The sequence below is a fragment of the Alligator mississippiensis genome, chromosome 2 (genome assembly GCF_030867095.1).
Source record: "Alligator mississippiensis isolate rAllMis1 chromosome 2, rAllMis1, whole genome shotgun sequence".
NCBI lineage: Eukaryota > Metazoa > Chordata > Crocodylia > Alligatoridae > Alligator > Alligator mississippiensis.
In genome coordinates this window covers 285,900,910-285,907,251 of record NC_081825.1, presented here as the reverse complement: position 1 = coordinate 285,907,251, position 6,342 = coordinate 285,900,910, and positions in this window count along the sequence as shown.

Below are 6,342 nucleotides of genomic sequence, written 5' to 3'. Positions count from 1 at the left end.
ATGTAGTTGGCCCAATAAAACATATCACTCTAAGAAATCCTTGCCTCTCACATAATTTCTGACCCACCACAATTACAACATCACTTTCATGCTACCATCATTTTAAAAAGTCGCTTCTGGAATGTGTGCTTTCCCACTGAATTTTACAGACTTTCCTGACTCAAGATTTATATTGTACTGAGAGGTTCCACACGCTCGTCTTCTTGTACAGGGACCCAGGAGGTCCACAGTCTCTACCAGGTGTTTGATTTAATTGTAAACAACATAGCCCCAGAGCTCAGTCTGGCCATTGGTGTATATGCAAGTTTCCTCTGACTTCAGGTGGCAATTCAAAACTGACCCATGGCATGTCTTACCCCATAAAGTCTCCATATAAAGGCAGGCTTTTCTCTGGCAAAGGTGGTGACCTCAGCACACATATTTCAAAAATCTATTGACTGAGAAGAAAATGGAAATGAAACTGATATTTAATGTTCAAAACGGCAAAGTCACGATTTGTTGCCAAGTACCTCTACTCTGGAAATCCTCAATAAACCACAGTGAATTCAGTCTGTGACTGAAAATGAATAGTAGGCATTGGAAGCTTTACTAAATGTGAGGAAGGGGATGCCATATTTATATTCAGCATAACAGTCTTTCCATTTAGCAAAGCCTGATGTGTGGGTGGCCCAGGACAGAGTTACAATTGTGGAAGATGGAGAGAGAGAATTAAATAAAAAAGCAGAAAGGTCCTTCTCCACCTAAATAAGAGACCCTTCAAAGCTGTTGTGCACTGAGTGTTTCTGCAAATCCTATTCTTTTGTGCCTTTTATAAGAGTGATTCTTATGTTATTATCCAAGGTGGGTCTTCAATTTTCTGACCTTTCCATATTATGGATTATTTCCATTATCAATTATAAAAGCAGTTTCCGTAAAGTACCCCCTCTTAAAATACTCATTATAAATCTTAACAAAACTAAACACAAAAGGACCATGTATCAGACAACCTCTGATGTCTAAAGTGATCAGTTGATACATTATCAAGAGCAGAATTTGAATTTAGGCAAAGTATAATGAAAGATCCCCTTTAACTTCCATTCACTCTTGTTTTCCTAACAACTGCTCATCTTACCTAATTGCTCTTAAATGTTTGGTCCTTCACTACATCTCATCAAACCAGAAGTTATACAAAAAGCACAGCTTTGAAAAGGAGAAAAAAATGCAGAACTTGGTACCATAGCATCAGAGAAAAAACAAGTGATCATTCTCCATTGCCAAGCTCTAAGAAGGTTAACTATTTTGTCCCTGGGGTAGTTTTGATCTGAAACCTCATTAGTCTTTGTGGTTTTGTGCTTTCAGGGTAATTTCTATATTTCCAGGTATTTGCACTTTCTTCCCCCTCACCTTGCCTTTGTTTAAAACCTCCCCTTTTCCTTAGTATTCACTGTAAGTATGTACAGTAATCACTGAACAGTTCATTAACTCAGCCTACTCAACTGTTGTTTTGGCAGATGGAAGAAATTCTGCATTTGCAACTTACTTCCTTCTTTTAATTTGAAATTGTTTGAGCAGTACAAGCAGGAACTCCCACCTGTCTTGTGGCCTGCTAGGAAGAAGTGCTCCCCACCCTTATCTCTGGACACCATTTTAGTGCTTCAGTTTGTTTGTTTAAAGTGTTGCTCCTAGATTAATGCAGCACTTGATTACAAGACCTTTTGGGACTCTTACAATGAGGTTATTCAAGAAATGCACAAGCGCCAAGAGAGTCCGATAGCTGTTTGCAGTTGCTTGTGACCATACATGTCAGCAAAGCTGGGTCGGGGCTGGACAATGGTATTTGGATTAAATGTCTCCATGATGTTCTGCTGGAAATGTTGTTGAGTGATCTAGTCCGGATGTAATATTTCTTTTCTATGTAATGGACACCCATTTGCAGAAACATCTGTTAAGAGCAACAGCCATTTATCATCAACATTTTGCCTCAGAATATTTTCCCTGCTATATACTTAAACAACAGCAACAGCTGTGGAGAGCAACAAAGCACCAGGCCACTAACACGCTGCTACTAATAAGCATCGACTGTAATAGGCAACAGCTATGAGCAGCATCTTGTGCACCTAATACTTAAGATGTCATCTTGTAAGACCACACTTCTGACCACTTGTGGTCATTACACCTCCCTGACACTGGCAGTAGTTGGAGTATTAGCTCCCCTATTCTGAAAATATTCCAGCTTGAATAATTGCCTAGATTTTACACTGCAGCCTGCAGTTTGAATTGAAGACCCATTTTTTCACCACCAATCCAAACTGTTGAAGTGTGGGTGGGAACTGTTAAGAAGCTTCCTTATTTCCTCTAAGCATACCCTTATGATGAATAGATGTGACTTTTATTAAAGTGCTATGAGATCCAAGGGGCTATATAAATGTAAATTATAACATGGACCACTGAACAGAAATTTACATGTGTGTGAGATCCTGTTTAAACCTCCCACTTCTTTTTGGATGCAAAGCTTTTTTTCCTAAGCAACTGAGAAAAGTGAGATATGTGTCAGAGTCTAGAGATTAGAGATCTGTTCTGTTCTCTCATTTCAGAAGCTCTTGTCTTTTCCCTCCCACACTGTACTTGAATTCTCCTCTCCACAGGGCCAGAGCTGCCTTCCTCTTCATGGCTGCGTGTTACATACAAGATGTCAATTTCTCTCAGAAAGCAGCAAGATAAAATGACTCTTGAAGTGGAGGAAAAGATGTTTCAGAATGAGACACAGCATGTAGTTCTGGAAAGTGAAAAGGGGTAGGAAGCTTCTATTTCTGGAGTGTGCTGTTCTCTCCTTCCTAACTTCATGGGGGGCTGCAGTTTTTACTTTTTCTGTACCAGCCTCCAGATCAACTAGTGGGGTGCTATCATCTTGGTCAGGATTTTTCCAACAAGGATGCAGAACAGTCGTTTGGAACACAGAAGAATGAACTGGCAGATTGCTTTGAGTCACCTTTGACAACTTTTGTGGTTTTATTATGAATCTCTGGGTACCTCTTGTTGTCAAAGCCTGAGTTTCTCATGAAATTACAGTATATAAGAATTTCAACTTTCATTTTTTTCCAAGAAAAGTAACTTCTAGCTCTCATAGTTGAGAAGAAAAGCTGGAAAAGTGGGTCTCAAAGGTTAAAAAAAAAAAAGTTAAGATTTTTGAGGGGGCTTCACTTATATGAGCATGTGCTGCTGGCAGATACTAGCTCAATACTTGGCCTTCCTTCCTTCTTTCTCGTTGTTTCATAGGTACTTAAGCTTCTGAATTCTTGATCTCAACAATTAGTTGCAGGGACCTTCTTGAGAAAGACCTGCACAGGGGAAAGATATATGGGAGAGGGAGGCTATGGCAGCCAGCCAGTGCAAGCTGAGGCAGGGGGAGGAGAAGGCAACCAGGAAGTATGTGCAAGGGAGCAGAGGAAGAGAAGATTGGAGCAGATGGGAAGAGTGACTAAACGAGTCCCTCTGAATGCTAGGAGACCTCCATAGACTCCTCATGGAACTGTGGATCTCTGCCATGAGAAGGTTTTTGGCCACGAGATGCAGGAATCCGGTGATGTGAGAGGACCTCATTAAGAAATCAGTCCCACTGAAATGAAAGATAAGCCTCAACAAGCTGTTATATATTTTTAGAAGTATATGTTCTGTTACTTGATGTACAAATGCTGGCTTTGAAGAGAACTTCCTTTTGGAATCTAAAAACGCCCTTAATGTGCAGCATGTTCCTGTGTTGTTTGTTCACTGCAGAGAACACCAAATGGGCTTCGTCATTCGTTAGGTCTTACAAACCAAAAGTCTTACAATCAAGAATTTAATCACTCATATTTCAGAACATAGGTCAATAGCAATTATATAGGGTTAAGAAATTTTTTTCCATCTTCCATGGAAGAAGTTGATTCTTTAGTCTGGTACTGTTTGAGACATGACATCACCCCTGTATGAAAGTTGTCCTCTGTCTTACAGACCAAGTTCTGTCCCGCCCATCTCTTCTTGATAATAACCTAATTTCATACTCTTGATTACAGCAGAGGTCACCATGTGCACTGATCCCTCTGTTCTTTACGGTATAAAAATTGGCTTCCTGTTCTTGACTGCTTACAAATACTACTGGGTTGCCTTGGAATAAGGCATACAAACACAGGGACCACTGAGTTCTCCTGTTCAGTCCCCTACAACCATAGGCAATGATGTAGTAGTTACATTCAAAAGACAGTAGTTACACTGCTAGAAGCATGTGTGGATGAAAGGAGCAGCACGGACTAGGCAACTGTTAGAAGGGAAGGTATTATAAGATGGATTCCTAAACATCTATTTTCTTTCTGGAAGACATGACAAAAAATGTCCATCACACACATTTCTTATTTATATCGGTAGCAAAATTAGAACAAGAGTGGCATTAGAGGTAAAACATAAAATTGTAGCTACTGTAAAGATACAAAGTAGGTATTTGCTTTATAACCTTCTATTAAATATTTGATAACATATGCAATAAAGTACTTAAACACTACAGTACAATCATGTAATTCTGAGCCTTTTAATTCTGTGCTTAGTCCAGCAAAAGTAAAAGAAATATAAAAAATTGGTCTTTATAAAAAAAAATAGATTTTAATGTTCAGTATCAGTAATTAACAGAAAACTGTTAAGTGTCACAATATCATCACTTAGCACTCAAGATGTGGGAGTTTTTCTACACGATTTAAAAATCAAGAGCTCAGCCACAAATATTAAACTGAATTTCCAAATTATGAAAAGGTGGCACAGTCTGAGACAGCTCACACGCGAATGCAGTGTGCTGTCCCAGAAAGGACAGTCAAGCTACACAGAGCAGGCAACATCTGGAAAAAAATACTGTTGGAAAATTATTGCATAAAGAAAACACTGCAAAAACCCTTTTGAAGCAAGCCCTTTCAGCTCAAAACATGCATGCCTCAACAAAGCTAAGAGTCATCCTGCAAACCAGATTCTAAATGTGCATTCACAAGAGCTTCAGGTCTGCTAAACTCACAGAGTTTGTCCAAATGCTTGTGCCCACTCAGTTGTTGGATACATTAATAGATACTAATTGAAAAGTCAAGAAATTTTTTACAAATATTACAGAGGTTTGAACCAAATGTGCTGTACTCCCCAAGCTTTACTGAGTTCTATTGGAATCCAATTGCTGACATTAACAGGCCAAACTCCATTTCTGCACACCCATACAATTCAATTGACAATAGTGGGTGCTTGCAAGGATGAAACGCAACAAAATGTGGTCCACACTGCAAACAAGCAGTTCCCCCATATTAGTATTAGATCAGCGAGGGACAACCTTTTGGGCTGACGTGCCACAAGTTAGCTTTGCACACTCCCCAGTTGCTCCAAACCTCTTCCCTTGCCTGATCTGCTTTCTGCTACCTGCCCCGTGCTCCCTGCCTAATCTTCTGTCTGCTCCCTGTCCTATGCTCCGATGCCTGCTCCCTGCCATATGTGCCCCTGCGCTGCCTTTCTCCTTCCCAATCTGCTGCATGCCACACAGAAAGACTGCCTGTGCCACCTGAGGCATGTGTACTGCAGGCTGACCACCCCTGATTTGGATGATGAGACCATACACAATACCAAAGACACTTTCAAAACACAAAATAAGAGGCAATTCTCCCAAATGCCCACAATCAAAGATCAAACACAGGGCAAAGGAAGAGGGATTAGACATACTTTTTAAAAATGTGGTTGTATCCACTTATCCCACTTTCCTCCTGGCTTGTCACCAGTTTCTATAAACTTCACAATGGGAAGCAATCTTGAGAGGCAGTTTGAAAAAGGAAAGAAGAGTACATTCATCTGCAAAGCAATCCACGGAGGGCATTCCATGTACAGGGAGCAAAAGGAACCCTTGTTGAGGGTCACATCCTGTGCCTGCTCAAGTCCATGGCAAAACTCATATGAGGTGCAGAATAAAACCCTGGCAGAAGGATTCCTTGAGTGACCCTTCAAAAAGATATGTATTTAGTTGTATGGACAGACCTAGGCATATATCTGCATACTTTTTGAAAGGAAAGAGAAGTCATAATTTTTCTCGATGAGCCAGTGTAGATTCTATTATGCAAAATTATGTTACTCAATATAAAGATATCATTGTGAGGAGAGCAGGAAGGTAGTGACTGTATTTGCACATTCAGTAATTTACCGGAGAAGGTAGAGGAAATACTACATAATTGACATATTGTCAGGCCGTATCAGAAAAGCAAATATTTCCTTGGTTTTCTTCTCTGTAATAATAATATTGACTCTTAAAAACCAACAGTTTTAAATGGAATAACAGTTATCAAAACATTGAGCTGAATGTCACTTCAGTTTCTG